General features: G+C 39.8%; 1 protein-coding gene across 4 annotated transcripts in view; it reads left to right on the forward strand.

The window, feature by feature from the left end:
- The window catches only part of MAP7D2 (MAP7 domain containing 2), an 86725-nt gene that overhangs the window by 31473 nt on the left and 38806 nt on the right, over positions 1 to 16446 (forward strand). The window lies entirely within an intron of this gene.

Raw genomic sequence — 16446 nt, forward strand, 5'->3', positions numbered from 1 at the left:
GTTGGGCTTGTGGAGACATCTGTGTTTAATAAATAAGATGCCTGAAACTTGGTATACTATTGACATAGCTGTTAATTTACTTGGTTGTCATCTAGTAGACAGACTAGTAGGATAACACCCTATTACTGGTTTTTTTTGTTCTATATTTTATGTGGTGAAAAATCATCTTGTTTGATGTCAGCGATTCCTGGAAGCCAGAAGCAGAAAAAAATGCGCAGGTTTTTGTTGCAGTAAAAGGGATGAGAAATAACAAAGAGCCTGGGAGAAAGATTGTGTGTACTGGTTCTCTGCCTTTACAGGGCTCTTCAGCTATAGTCTGCAGCCTGTGCCCTCCATATACAATGTAGTAGTTCCTTGGCTACAGGTAGCAGAGATACTGAGTTGAGCACTTTGATGCTTCTTCCATGTGAAACAATGGAAGTAATTCAGTTTTGTGTGTTGGAAATAGTGCAGTACATTGCCATGCCCTCTCCTCCCAGTGCCGTCCTGCAGGGCTCGGGCAGTGGAGGGACAGCAGGGTCCACTGACAGCCCTGCGCTGGCAGGGTGATGAGTTGGGTCCAGGGGTCCCAGCTGAGGAAAGCAGGAATTGGGATGGAGATGGGGCTACCTGAGATACAGCCCAGAGACCAGCCCAGAGGTGGGCTGCAGCTGGCTTGCAACTTTAGTTGGGATCTGTCCATATGGCATCTGTCTCTTCTTCATGCCCGAGATGTCTTGAAGGGGGCAGTGTCCTGTGTAAAACCTCTCTTCAACAAGTTGACCAATGAAACAGAAAGGACAGACAAGTGCAAGATAATTTCAGTGTTTATGCAAAACTCTTGTGCTGTCCAGTAGACATGTTACTATGTGGGTGATCAAAGTGCTTGGACCTTGGCTTCTGTACAGACTAGAGGACTTCAAGTAATGTGTTTTGGTTTTTGTTTTGCTTGCAAATTCCTTTGGATTAACTTTTTCTGTTGTCCTGTGTCTGTGCAGTTTGTAAACAGGATAAATTCTCAATTAAAAGATTTCCAAGTAACGTTTAATACCTTTAGCAATTACTTATCGCTTGTAATTTAGTTTATATTGCATAATTCATGGGAGATTATTTCAGTCCTATGAAACTCATCTGCTACAGCCAAGTCACTTTTGAGGTAGAACATAGCTCCTTCTCTTTTTCTGGTCATATCAATAGGACATGCTTATATATATAGTAGATCCTAAGTAACTATATTGCAAACCAAAAGAAAGGTGATGAAAAGACAGCCTAACTTGATTCTACCAATTTTATTAAATTCTTGGAATGAGGAATGTTTTCTGTCTTTACTCTGCTGCTGTAATGTAAGTTCTGACAGCCTGTGTGAGGTGGACAATCGGGTTGTCTCAGAAGAGACCACAGTGAGCTATTAAGGGCAAAGATAAGGAATCAATTGTAAAAAGATACTAAGCTACAGCAAGTTTTATTGGTACAAATGCCATAGTAACTGAAGTACTGTGTAAAACTAGACCTTTCTGTCTTACTGGTTTCATGGCATGAAAAGAAAAATAATCAAATAGGAAAGAACATAGTTTGGGATTTAGTCTTGACATTAGGGCTGGAAAGACGATGACACACAAAATATTATAAGAATTAAATTTAAAACCAGGATTAAATTAAACCAGAATTATTGTGTTATCTCTTTTTGGTGTGAAGTGGATGCTAAGTTATAAGCTTTTGACTGTAAGTACCTACATTCTGGTGCCAAATAAAGCTGCATTTATTTTATTTGCGGGATCAATCAGGTTAAATTTCCTGCCAATAAATTGTTTTATTAAAACCACAATTGTGACATAGCAGAAAAGGAGGAAAGGGAGGAACAACGAACAAGAGAAAATTTAAAAGTAAACTTTCAATGGAAAATACCATCTAACCCATGTACAGTCTAATTGTAGACTTACAAAGTAAAGTCTAGACACACATTAGAACAAATTAAGCTAACCAGCCTTCATCTACCAAAATGTGCAATTACATTGTATTATAAGTAGATCATCTAATTGCGGAATCATCATTCAAATGTTTTCAAAACCAGTTAGAACAAAGTATTGCCTGCCAAGCATATGTGACCTTCAATTTCTTGCATTCACCACGCATTTATCTCTATTGAAGAGCTTTCTTTTTATCTTAACGTACACATGCCCACCATGTGTTACTAGACTATGTCATAGCATTAAATATATCTGTATGGCAAAAAAAAGTCTGGCTGCATGATTAGAATTGGTGTATTCAGTGTGATGTCTCTCACAGGAGAAGATTGTGAGTGTGAATTCAGCAATCATCAGCAACCTTAGTACATTTATTCCACTGTTCACTTGTGCAAATAATTATCTTTGTTTCTTTTTAGAGCTTGTTACATTCTGTGCAAATAATTTCTTCAAGCTCGTCTGTTACCATCAGCTTTTTAGCTGAACAGTGCTGTTCTGATAAACTGCAAGCACTCACAGTTTCTCATTCTGTGTTTTATAAATAACCCAAAAGAAATTATCACTGAAAATTATTCTTCTGTTATCACTGGTCAGTTTATCTTGGCAGTTAAATGTCAGGACACTGGATTAAGCTTCTTTTAAAGTCCTCATTTTATTTATGTCTCTGCCTGCCTTTAAGCCTGTCAGTTTAAATTTCAGGCAATTAGCTAGATGCTCTGAAAATTAGTACAGCATAACATCATATGGTTGTTTCCTAAAACATTTAGACTGTGTATTTAAATGTGTAGGGTTTGGTTAATCTGTGTCCTCCCATTTTTTTAGTTGCCTTTTTTCTGTGAGTTATTCAGAAATAGTGTGCATAATTTTGGATGGATTTTCTTAAGTTGTTGTGAGTTTTCTTTTTTTTTCAAGGTCATCCTATTTTGAGTAGCTGGGGCCTTGAAGATAGAAAAGCCTTAATGATGTAGGGTCATCATACACTGAATATACTTCTCAAGGCATGCAAATGAATAAGGACTTTGATACAGGTTTTAAGTTTCTGGCTACAATTTCAAGAATTCAGTTGTCTGTATTTCTTCAAAGGGAAATGAAGCATAGAGGATCACACCTATCCATCTGTCCATCTTTCTTCTCACCAATAATCAGCTGTTGAAGCCATCAGCCTACTTCAACCAAATTTGACAGCAGTTGCAGTCTAAAGGGTGCTATATTCCTGCAAAGATGGTAAAAACAGGTAATGCCACAGAATGCAGTAAGAGTACAACTCATATTATATGCCATAAAATTCACCCCGCTCAGGAGGGAGTTGATTATGACTGCCCTGACCTCCAAGAACACTTCAATAGAAACTTGCATCTTGATAGAGACAAGAAAATCTGGTGTCTGGGCACAGCCTCATAAGAAATGAGGCTTTTTAGTGCTCCATAGAGTGTTTTTTCCAAGTCACTTGTTTGAAGAATTTGAGTTACCAGAAAAATAAGATTCTGTGGGCCAGATTTCCAGCTCTTACATATGAATGAGAACAGAAACTTGCTGTGCAAAGGGCTACAAATTCAGGCGCAAGAGCTAGCAGCATTCAAGTTGCATTTCCAGAGTTGCATACAGAGGCATAAGGACTAAAATAGTAAACAAATTTTGCCTTTGAACCAAACAAGTAGCTTTTCTTATGCTGTGATGGAAGACCCATACAAGCCTTTTAATAGAGACTTGTAATTTTGGACAAACAGAAACCATAATTTTTTGTTAAAACTTTTGAAATTAATTTCTGCTCATTTTGTATAGTGTTTTAAAAGTGTCTGGATGCTAATGTTGAATCACTAAGTCTAGCAGTTACTTACGTGCCAGAATTGAACTCTTTTTCTGAATCAAGTCAGTCTTCTCCAGAAGGTTGAAGGATCAACAGAAATACTCAAAGAAATGTCATTCTTTAAGTATTTATATTTTCTTAAAAAATAATGGTTTGGGCCAGTGTCTCTAGCCTCTGAAATGAATTCAGGTAACAGTCAAAAGAAAATGCCGTGCCTGTAGAGCATGAGTGTGTGTGCAAGTGCCTGTGTGTGTCCTAAGACTGTAAAATTATTGTGCTGAAGGAAATGCCAGGCAAGTCCCCATAGTTCTCCCCTGGTGTTCAGTCGTGTCTGCTGCACGTGCTCCAGCACCGGACTTCCCCTGAGCTGGGACAGAGGCAGTCTTGTCATGGCAGTGAAAATTGCACGTTATTGACTTAAATACATCTCTCAACTCCTTTCTCTTTGGGCCGTGAAGGTCACAAAGAGGGTGGGAGATACTGGAGTCTGCCTTCATCCCTTGTAGCTTTGCTGCACATCACTGCCAAAGCTTATCTAAACTTTGACAGAAAATCCTGAATACAGGACCTGATCTCTGTGCTAAGCAATACTTACTGCAAAGCTTAGTGAACCCCTATGTTTTAATTGGCTTTTTTTCTGTTGGCCTAAGCGTGCCATGAATCCTGGATTCAGTGTATGTGTTCATCTTTGCATATCATTTAAGCACTTTGCATACAGCTCAATCACTTGAGTACAGGTAGCTTTCACTTCTGTTTTATCCTTCAGTTTTACAGATTTTTGTAAGTCTTTGTAAATACTCCAAATTCTTACTCTGAAAAAATCTAGCTTCCTCTTTTTGAGACTTGAAAAATCAGTGGATGCACAATCCACTCATCTCTTGTGTAGAAAAGTGTCGGCTTGGCAAAATATTTATTCTGCAGGTTAAGAACTCTGCATATAATGCGATTTGTGTTCTGAATTTGCATAAACAAATAAGACAATTTATAGTAGTAACTCAGTGAATAATCCTCTGAGAAATTACAGATTAAACAAAGATTTATCTCTTGCAGTGGTAAAAAGGCAGACTTAATCTTTTTAACACTTTAAAGTACTAAAAATCCACCTAAATACTACTTAAGAACATAGATTCATGTAACACTTTCAAAGGAAGCAGAAACATTCAGCCTTATTTTTGTATCAGTCCATCTGCATACTGTCCCTTGCCCTTGAAAAATACTCTTCCAAGTACTAACTTAATAGATCTAATGCCTTCTGTCTGTTTCCACAAAATGAAAACATTGTCTTTCCATCAGAACGGAGCCGGATTTAGGCAAAGTGAACGAGACCCAATGTGTCTCAATGTTATAGCTGTGACTGTATCATCGTCCCCTCAGTCTTGAATTCCAACAGGCTGCACTAGCCCCATGCATAAATTAGGTTGCCTGTGTCAGCGTTAAGACAATTTCCACTTTGTGATATTTCCTAGATATCTAGAAGCTCTAAGTAATTCAGACCCTATAACATAGTTCAAGGTTAAGAGTTGAATGAGGTTCTTGCTTTTGGAGCCTTGCCCTTTGGGGAGGGGGTTGCTTTTTAAGAGAGACAATTAACATTTTCTGTGCATGGTGGCTAGTATTAAATAGTTGGATCATGAAAAATCATTATAAATGCTCCTACAAAGATGCATTCCTTACATACAGGAGAATATGTATGAATATAATATTTGTGTTCTCTTTGGGGCAGTGAGGTTGCCAGCACTTGGTCAAGTCTCAGCAGTGTCTTGCAGGTGGAATTGTGTGCACTGAAAGCTTCATGCTTGGTGTTCCTTGGGAGTCAAAAGCTCACAGCTAAAAGACAGGTGGAAAACTAGGTAGAAGTTGCAACGAGGACCCATTAGGCTTTTGATCTAAGATCTAGAAGGATTAGATTCTCAGATGACACAAATAACTCTGTAAGCGCCAGAGGGAAAAGTTCATGTTCTGGATTTAAATGGGCAAATATTTGGATCCCACCACTAAATTATATGATTTCTTAAGAATTATATCTAGGGGCCAAGACTGGGGCATCCAAAAGCAAGAGCTGTATGGAATGCACTTTGATAAACTGACCAGAAACATAGTTAAAACTATGTCTATACATAACACTATTAATATGAAGTACATTGACATAGCACACCTACTAAAATGCAAGAAAAAAGGTTACAGACAGACATCTAACTGTAAAATGGAGGAGACATCTAACTGTAAAATAGGAGCTTTTCCTCCCTATGAGGACTTACTGTGTATGTTCCTAGAATAAATTGGTTTGGTTTTGATAATCAATGGATGTTCTTCCTTTCCCTTAAATAAATCCATGGGAAATGTTATTAGCGCGAAGCACATTAAAAGCCACATTTAACTCTCACTCCTAATCATAGTCAAGTCCACAGAGCATGAAGTTCCCTTGATCATGTCCACTCTGAATTGATCAGCTTTGCTTCTTTTTTGAAGCTTTTGCCAAAATACAGGTAAAATGTGCAGTCTACATCTGGTAGCTGCTTCTATGTGGAATAGTATGCTGTTTCAGTGATGCACCAAGTAGGGGCAGAGCAAACTGGAGGTTATTTAGGTTAGCCCTTGACAGGTGCATGTCGTGTTAGTAAGTCATCAATGCTTTTTTTTTTTTTGTAGAAAGATATATAAATGGAAAATTGCAAATTGATTCTTTGTTAAATGCTCTATATTCACTTTGCTCACCACAAAAAACAGAAAAGAAACACCCTAAAGCCTTCTTCAAATCTTCAGTCATCAAGACAATGATGGAGGACAGAGTATAGTAACAAATGAAGGTTATGTTAAAAAGTTAATTGTACTGTCTAGGTAAAAAAAAAGTAGGCATATTGTGGAAATCAAGGCCATGCTGGCAACACTTCACATCTCTGTAAGCATTGTCAGAAGCCAAATAAGTTTTCTTGTTTCTCTAAATATACCTTTTCTACAACTCAGAGCAAATCCCAAAGCACAGATATCTCTATTAAATTAGACCTGAAATGAAAAAAATGTTAGTAAAAGGACTCTGCAGAGCCATCCCTGTACATAGGTGTGCCATGGATTGTTTAAAGTCAATGCTACGCTGTAAAAATCGCCACCTCTGAAATGCTTGTTCACCAAGTCCATCTGCAAGCAGTCCCTTTCCTGCAGAGGCCCACGGGTGTCTGCTTTGCCCTCCAGCCCTGCAGGCAGAGACTACACAGGAAGGTAGGGTGTACAGAGACTGCCGGGCTTCCCCCGAAACGCTGTCCTGTGATCCCCAAGTTACCTGAAGTTGGAGATTTGCAGCTGCTCTGTACCGGTGCTGGGAAAGTGTCTCGTTGGATAAAAGGAGCTCTGGCAGCAGAATAACGGACTTCAGCGGCTCGAGCCGGACAGCTTGACACATGCTCCAGGCTACTGCCACGGTGGGAAAATCATCCCAACTTTCCTTTTTGCCACGAAGCAGAATTTTAACAAGGGGTCCTGGCTGCTGGCGTGGTGGGCTGCAGGGAAGTCTGGCCTGCGGGTGGAAGCGAGGGGACTATTACTCAGGTCACAAAGCTAGCGACGCTGAAGAGCCTGAGCATGAAGACAGGAGCTCTGCCTAGTACGCTCTAATTTTGTGAAGCGCTCACGTCAGGTCTGCTGTCTGTTTTCTCCAGATAACCATCTTTGCAAATACTGGCTCCTGCACCCCTTGGTTTTAAATTACAGCATCGGAAGTTGCTGCGAAGGTTTGAGTGTTTGTTGTTGTCAGCAGAGGGGAAAAAAAAAATCGCAGTAAAAGGAGAGGAATGGTGCTCCTCAGCTGCAGGTCATCTGCCTGCCCGCGTGGGGGCTGTGCAGGACTTCCACAAAAGCTCTTGCTACCTGGAGATGGAAAACCAGTTCTATGCTCTCCCTTCAGCTTTGCTGTCTTCATGCACTTCAGCTACCATTTAAGAGTGCAACACAGCAGTGAAAATTGGAAAACCACCGAAGCATAAGATCGCTATTCAGTGCCATACACCAGCAAAGCCAATTAACTTGAATAGGAAGAGGGTTTTAATGTGCATTTGGGGATTACAAGCTAGCTGGAGGTGGGAGAAGTGGATACTTACGGCTTCCATCTCATTTACTGATGCTAAAAATATCAGAATCTCTCAGTGAAATGCTAGTTTTCACTGGGCTCTGGATATCTAATACCTAATAATAAATATGTAGCATCAGCAGCTGTTCATATGTAAATGTGTATTGCAAGCGCAGAAGCTCTTAAACTTTTAATGAGGAATTTTGCTAGACTATACTATAGATGTAAAGCTTTTGTTTCTAGCTCATTTTGGTGAGTAATAATGAATGATACCCAGTTTTTAAAAAAAAAAAAAGTGACAAGTTTTTTGGAAAGAGTTTGAATTTTTTGTATTGATGTTGGTGTTTTTGAAATGCAGTTGCTCAGATTGAAGTCACTGAGATGGAGAAATGTGTACGCTTGTCTATGAAATGCACATATCTGCATTTCCCTTAGATAATTTGGGCAAAATAACTATGACTTGATGCTTACTGTCTTACAATGAGGATTTTTCTGGCGAAGTTTATACAGTGAGGTGAATTAGGCAAGCAGTATTTTGAGTTTTTATAGATGCTGTTCTTCCAACAAATGCATTTTTTCCATTAAGTTAGTTATTATGATAACATGTGAGTGATAGGACCTCTCTTCAGACTTGGGTGGGGCATACAAAGGCTTCTTGGTTTTGACAAGATATTTCCATCTTTTCTATTTTAACAAAGTAGTTTCGTTCAACTCAGTGAAACTAGTCTGTGCAAGTTGGTAAATGCATAAATCCTAAATACATGTTGGGACAACTGCTAATTCCGGAGATATGCAGTGAGTGAACAACAGAAGAAAAAAATCCTATGGTGGGAAAAAAAATGTTGGATTTGTAATGTTTATAGCTTTGGGGGTTAGGGGGTTGTTTTAGTCTATAACTTCCAGCTGGTACCAGCAATTATTCCTAAGTGAACCCTACTTCCATTTAGATTCAAAGTATGGATTGTGAGTTAGAAGCAGTACTTATTTTTGTTTATTCTTATCTACCCCAGAATGCATAGGTTTTCATTCTAAAAAGACACTGATTTGAATTTTTTCCCCATTTATCAGGTGTGCTGAAAGTAGCCTGTGATTGTCCACAAAATTTTAAGATTACTTACCTTCTCAGGGCGCATGTTTGAAAAGGATGGCTTTCCTTGGACACAGAGTATGTGTAGGATGAATCTGTTGTCAAGATAGTGTCATGAATGCATGCATTCCTTTTGGATTACGTTCTTCTCTTTTTCCACTCCTCATTATAAACCTTGTGTAGTTAGGTATTTGAAGGGGGAAAGGGCGATGGTATTATTTTTTGTTAATATTCTTGAGGGCTTTTTCTGGTACTATACAATTGTGACTGGATCAATTTTAAACCCCCTAATTTTTCTACATCTTAATAAATACATCTGCAAATTTGATTATCTGTCTTTTACACTGACAATTTCCACATTTACTAGAAAAATGATTGACTTTTTTTTTAAAGCAAGTGGAGGGGACCAAACCCAAAACAAACAAAAAACCCCAAAACCAACCCAACCAACCAAACCCAACCCACCAACCCTCCCAAAAACCTCTCAACCCCCATAAAAAAAAACCCAAGCCCCCCTCCAAAGCCCTTCTCAAACTATTTTAAAGGACAAGTCTTAAAAATCATTCACAGTTGTAATTCTGATGTTGTGTAATGTCCTTTTTTTAAATAAAACAGCTCTGGAAATTGTCCATAAACTTAGATCTTACTGGAAATGTGTAACTCGGATCAGTTGCATTTAAGAAAATTACTAGACATTTTCGTAACAACAGTTATAAATAAATGAGAATCTTCAGGCCTCTATTTTTGGCGACTTTTCTTCTCCTTTCATCTAATGTTGCAAAATTTGTAATTTTTAGTCAGCTCTTGTTGGGGTTCTTTGTTTTGTTTTTTAAGAAACATTGTGATGCTAAATTCTGCTTCTGCTGATATTCTGCAAAAACCAACATTCTTGAGACTTGCATGAGAGCAGGAGTGGCATGAATGTCTGGTTGGGTCCCCACCTGCCAGGCTGCATTGGAGCTCGTGGTAGAGCTGTGCCTACTTTGATCAGGAACTGTTAGCTAAGGCTCTGGACACAATGTTTACACGTATGAACATTTTGTTTTGTACTAAAATTTTATATCTATTAACAATAGTTGCCCGTTTGTCTTCTAGCGGAGGAATAATCTCGTTGATAACTAAGTGCTGGATGAAAGATGTATAATAAGCAAAAGGAACCTCCCTTCCCTTTTGTCTCCTTTCTCCTCCCTCCTGGTGAATTAAGAGTCTTTGAAAGTGTGTGTCGTTACTTTAAAGAAAGGGAATATAACATAATTTATATGATGAAAAGGCAGGTCTGTCCTTTATCTCTGTTTACCATCTGTAAGTGTCTTTGCACAGGCTTTATTCTGCAGCTATAAAAATCTAACATACGTGTGCACCATTTAATAGTTACCTCAGCATTTATGTGTTTGCATGTATGCTACAAAGATGAACTTTTCAGTGAAATTACACTGCTTCTAAGAGTTTTTCATTTAAGGTTCATGTGTGAGAAGTACCCAGGTCTTTTCAAGTTAGCTGAGGTGATACAGTAAACACAAAAATAGTTATGGAGTGGAATTTGTGTGTTCAAGTATATAAGTATCTGGTATTAAAATAGCAAGAGATTCACAAACAGTAAAAGATTTCAGAATACAGATTAAGGTTAAAAATTTTATATCAACTTGAATAAAAGTTCTCTTCATGCATAATATGCAATCACATATATATGGATTTTTGTTTTGAAAGACAAAAATTGTCAATTGTTGTAAGGTTGAAAGGATTAATTGGGGTCTGTATTTACAAAGGTAAGAGTTTTTAAAGAAACTGCCGTGCTTAGTGTAATTATATATTTAACTTTCTGTCTTCATGAACATGAATGATGTAGGACTTATTCTGAAGAAACTGAAGTTAAAAAATACCATAACAAAACAAAAACACACAAAAAACCAACCATGGTTAAGCTGTAGCTGAATTCCACCATTCATCTCCCTTTTTTCTGCAGTTTTTGTAATTACCTGGAGTAAGTAGCTGGACAGGCTAGAAGGGAAGGAAGATCTTACCTACGCATTCCAGATTGCTCTGAGGTCTAGTATAGCTTGAAAAATACAGCCGTAAAGATTCATGCATGTTACATCTGGGAGAAAGACACTGGCAAGCTCTGGTTGAATCTCTGGACTCCTTTCTGCCCAGATTCCAGAAGTACAGAAATAAAGGGCAATCTAGAACACACGTGGTGGGCTGCTTAACAGGGACATGTTCAGTAAACTAAATTATTAATCTAGTGTTGTTATTAATCTAGTGTTTTCATAAGTAAAAACGTTCTGCTGACATCAGTTCTCCAAGTGATCTTGAGATGCAGCTGCTGTGTCTGCCTGATACCGGAGTCTCCTCTGGGCACTGTTACGGCTGTGTACACCATACATGAAGCACACAAGCCGGGGGAGCTGATTAGGTGTCTGTGGGCTCATGCAGAACTGAAAGGATCTGCCTTTTTTATTTTAGCAAACTTTTCCTACCCATACAGTAAGGAAGATATTTTTGTTGTTATACCAAATGACCTATATATACTTCATGTAGATTTTAAAAGTTACTTTGCTGGCATTTCAGAATGATTTAACTTTAAGCTTAAATAAACATATCAATAGAATATATTTTGCTACTGTAATCTTTGTGTAAGTATGGTGTACAGCTGAAGTTCTTGATTCAAATGAATAATTTGAAAATCCAGGGTAGGGATCAGGAACGTAAATCAGGTACCTAGTGACACTGTGCCCTAGCTGTTTCACCAGAGCGTGCAGGTCCCCAACAGCTTCTCTGTCCTTTCTGCCAGGCCACCTCTCAGAAAATTAGCCTGGGGTGTCTGAAATGTCAGTGTGTTTGACAACTGACTGCCTTTAATGACTTCATCTACTTAACATCTTTAGAACAACAGATAGCTATCCTGGTATGTTAATTAGACATAATGGGAAATGTCTCTCTATTTTCTGGTTATATTTGAAATCCAGCCTGGCAAGCATAAAAATAAAATTAAGTAGAAAAAAGCGGACAATCCACTAAAGCTTACTGAACATACCTGCAAAGGTCTCGTGTTGTTTGCATGTTGACTCTACCTGAAAGCCTTTTGGTGATATACTATAATTAAAATTTAGAAAAAGTGCCTTTTGCCAGCAGAAAGTATCATCCAGGTACAGTCACATGCAATTTTAAACTTCTTTTCCCCTCAGAGTATAGTCAGTAACTGACAACTTGAACATAATGTTTCTTCATGCAGTATTACCCAGAGGGAAGCGGTGGCAGGTGGAAAAGTCTGTTCTTTATTATCTCAAAGAACAGTCTCAAGGAAGAGAAAGCAGGTTTTTTTTAAGGAGCAAACCCTTGATTTTAGAGATTGAGATTATGTTATTTGAAACAATGGAGTTTGCCAGCAGAAGGGTAGGGGTAAGTGCAGTGATATCTTGGGCTGGGCTGGTCTGCTATAGCGACCGCCTCGCCACATCCCCGGCAGGGCCACCCCTTGGCAGAACTGCATCCAAACCGGCAATTTCACCAACGCAGCAACGTCAGTCTAGATGACACACACTGTGGCAAAGGTCTAAAAATGTTGGATGGTGTCATGTAGAATGGGCAAAGGTCTAAATGTGTTGAATGGGGTCGTGCAGGGGGGCCAAAGGTCTAGGTATGTTGATCTGAAGCCAGCTCTATGTAAGAGTGTTGCTCATCTATGTTGGGATGCCTGCTATCAAGGGCTTTGATATCTGCTATGTATAAATACATTGTGAAGCCATATTCCATGCGATATTGTAGAGGATAGAAGGGTATGTGGGTTCAACAACAATGTAGCTGGAAGAAAAAAAAAGAAAAAAAAAAAAGAATGGAGGCCCTACCTGCTGGCAGTTACTCAGGTGCAAATTTCAGGGGAAGGGGTGTCCAAGCAGCCGGTTGATCTTTCTGAAATGTACTCTCAGCTTCCAGTAAACCTGATTGCCCTGCCTGAGTACTTTTTTTCTCAACCAGAAACAGGATACAGATTTCAAAAGACAGAGCTTGCCTTGTGTCTCATTGGGACCGCACAACCTTCTCTGTTTTGAGCAACCACCAAGAGGCTTATGCAAGTGGTATGTGGAGCAGAGTGTGTGTGGATGTGTTCTGGCACGATTTCATTAGTCTGAATACGTTTACATTGCCCATCAGAAAGGGCTGAAGCAGTGATTAACATGTCAGTTTTTACTTCTGTGAATATTTATTTCAAAGTAACATTAAAGTATTGAAAGAGTCCTGCAGCGTTAGCTGGTGTATTACTGCTGTAGAACTGCTGCTAACATTTTAACCAGTTTTAAGTTATGGTCGTCGTCTTTAGAAATGCTTGTTGTAACAAAGTCCCAGAGGAGCAGCTGGCCCTCTTCAGTTGAAAAATGAGGCACAATCTCAAGGAATTAGCCCAGCAGTTAGATGCATGCCTTTCAGAGTGGAGACTCTTTGGAAAAAGGGATTTTGGGGAGGGCTGGGAGATGGAATAGAGTAGCAGCAATTTGTGTGTGTGCACACACTTCCTTACAGTAAAATCTTTGATATTGTTACTTGGGCAGTTTCCTTATGCTTCTGCAAGTCTGGGAATAAAGGGTTATTAGAGAATTTTCTGTCAGTGTCTCTTTGTATTCATTACTCCAGTCGACAGAAGGCACAACCAGCCTGTGTTTACATCCTGACTCTTAAACGTGCCGCTTGCCGCTATACACCTTTCTACCTGAGGGATCAGACACTTGGCTGTAAATATGAGGAAAGCTCACGATATAGATGAGTATACAGAATGCTAACCTGAGGTCACTTGCCACAGTGATAAGCTTTTTTGCTGTGGGGTTTTCTTTTTCATTCAAGCCTTGTTCTGCCCTCTGCTGACAGCTCATGTTATGAAACAGAGATGGTGTTGCGTTCTTTTCATGGCAGTTGCCTGTGCTAGCTTGCTGTTTGCAGTCTGCTTTACCAAACAGAATTTGAATTCCTGTCATTAATCAAATTTCTCACCACAGGTAACTGTTGTGCTCATTACATTTAGAATGTATATTATATGAAGATGTGTAATAAATACGCTAATTTTGGCCTTAGAAAATCATCCCAAGCTACAACTTATTACCCAGGGAATAGTTATTCTGTCCTTCAAAGCTAAATTTATTTTCTGAAGGCAAGAAAATTTCTGGGTTTTGGCAGGCATGCTGATTCTTGAAGTCAAGTACTTGACTTAAGAAATGCTAGTACTGAGGATGCCCGTGCTATTTTAATGCTACCCTTGCCACATGCACATGCGTTTAATGACTGTGCTCATTAGATTGTGTACTATTTTCCTCCACACGTTTTTTTGCACATTAGTGTGTTGCACATGTAATGAGCAGCGATTCCATGTATTTGTTGCTTCACCTGTGACATAGCCAAGTCTGGAGTCCTGTTCTCCAAGACAGACTTCAGATTGTAGTTCTGTGTACTTTCTAGTTTCAGAAAGAAATGAAGCAAGAAACACTAATCGCTTTGAACTTGGCTCACCTCTTGAGGAGGTTCATCCTGTGCACTGAATAAGTGAAGGGACCTGAAAGGAAAAAATGCATAACATATGTGTAAAAGGAGGGAAAACAAGGATTGTGCAGACTGCTTCAATTCTGATACATTCTTGTTTCTTAAGTATCTGGCATTACAGCCTTGATCTTCTTTTAATATTACCTGGGTGAGGTTGAGACATCCAAAGTCTTGAGAAAGCCAAGCTGAAAAATTGTGCATCAACTTTGGGATAGCTATGGCAGTTGTGAGCAAGGTCAGAAGTTTTAGATCCACTTCTGCCAGTTGTGTTCATGAAGCAATCAAAGTAGAGATTAGTTTGCTGTAGTTTTATTGACAAGCATAATGGGACATATTTTTGCCAGTGGGTTTCATAGATAGTTGCTGAAAGGAGGAGGAAAGCGATGAGAGTTGGTGCAGGATTTTTGTGAACGTAATCCGTGGGCATGGACTGTCTTACTGTTCCTCTCCTCATCCCTCCAGCTTATCCCCATCCTGGTTTCCATATGTCAGGTTCCACCTCTCTGTCTGAGTTATATCCCTTGCTGTGGAAAACCTTAGCTCCTGCCTCCGCTTGCCTCTACGGCTTTCTCTAGCCTCCACTTGCTTCCAAGCTCAGTCTTCCCTCCTTGGGCTCTTGATCCAGTCTTGATTTCACCTCCTCTGCTGCTTCTAGCCTAAATTGTAGGTTTCAAGCTGTTTTGACTTTCAGATTGCTGAAAAAACTTTTCATTGGAGCTGTAATTTAACTATGCTGACAAAGGGATTCCCTTACTTGGCTATTTATTGCATGCCCCTTCAAAGTAGTTGCAAACTTTCACTGTGGTTGCTTTACTGAGCCACCTCCCCTTCTCTCCTCCCTGGTTGTCAAATCTGACAATAAATGGCAGCCAAACCAACAAACAAGTGGACTAGTATGGAAGTAGGATGAGTCTTCAGTAATAAATAGATATTTATTTGACCTACAAATTCTAGTCGTAATTAACCAGTTGAGAGCTATAATCACGATTTTCCAGAGGCTGGCTGCCATCAGGTAGTCACCGTCTGTGTGTGCAAAGGAGGATTAGAGCTGGTGTTTGAAGGTGCTGCTTGGGGAAAAAGCAAGCTGTTATTCTAATGGGGGACAGCTGAGACCTGCGTTTTTCACCAGGCACAAGGGACCACCGAGACTGGTTTTCAGCCTTCCTGCAGAACAGTGCATTTTACAGAAAGGCACTTGCTATGCAAAATCTTTGCTCTGGTGGACAGGATGCACTGAGAGAGGAGACTGCAAGTGTGACTTTTCAGGAGGAGAGTCAGGGTTATGGTCTAAGTAACTTTTCCACCTGTATTTATCTGATAAAATTAACAACTGCAGTTCTTACAGACAAAGGAAACAGGACTTAATTATAATTCAGTAACTCAGTAGGGAGCCCAAATAATGATTGCAAAGGATGTAAACTGTGCTGTGAGACACCATGCCTTTTTGCACTGTAGTCCTGCTAAGGCCCCAGGAGATCCTGAAAACAAAGAGAGAAATGAGGGCACTGGAGGAGGCCCTTTCGGCTCTAGCTGATCTATCAAGTCACTGGCTGAAGCCTGCCGGAGAGCATGGGCTGGTGAGCTTACCTGTGGTATTGCCGAAGGTCCACGTAAGAGCCTGCCTAGGTCCGGCCGGCTGCTCGTTCCAGGGCAGGCAGGTAACCCCGAGGCACCTCGTGTGTCACACTCTGCCCGCCTGCTTTAATTGCACTTTTTGGTGGCTCACGCTGCACAAAGAACTAGGGTGTCTGGATCTGGGTAGAAAACATCCTTAGGCAACCTCCTCCCAAACAAATAACCTGCTTTTAGATACTGACTCGAGGAGGAAACAGTGTTTCCTACCTGGAAAAGAGGGCAGGAGGGCTGCTGCCTCCTTTGCCCCATCCAGTGCTAATTGCTGGTTGTTGAAATGAGTGGTGCTAGTGGTTTCCTGTGGGCAGGGGAGCTGTGAGGCTGTGTTTAGCCATAAATATGAAGGCTGGGATTCCATATAGCATTAAACTGTAAGAGAGCCACGTATCGC

Source organism: Balearica regulorum, chromosome 1 (genome assembly GCF_011004875.1).
Source record: "Balearica regulorum gibbericeps isolate bBalReg1 chromosome 1, bBalReg1.pri, whole genome shotgun sequence".
Classification (NCBI taxonomy): Eukaryota; Metazoa; Chordata; class Aves; order Gruiformes; family Gruidae; genus Balearica; species Balearica regulorum.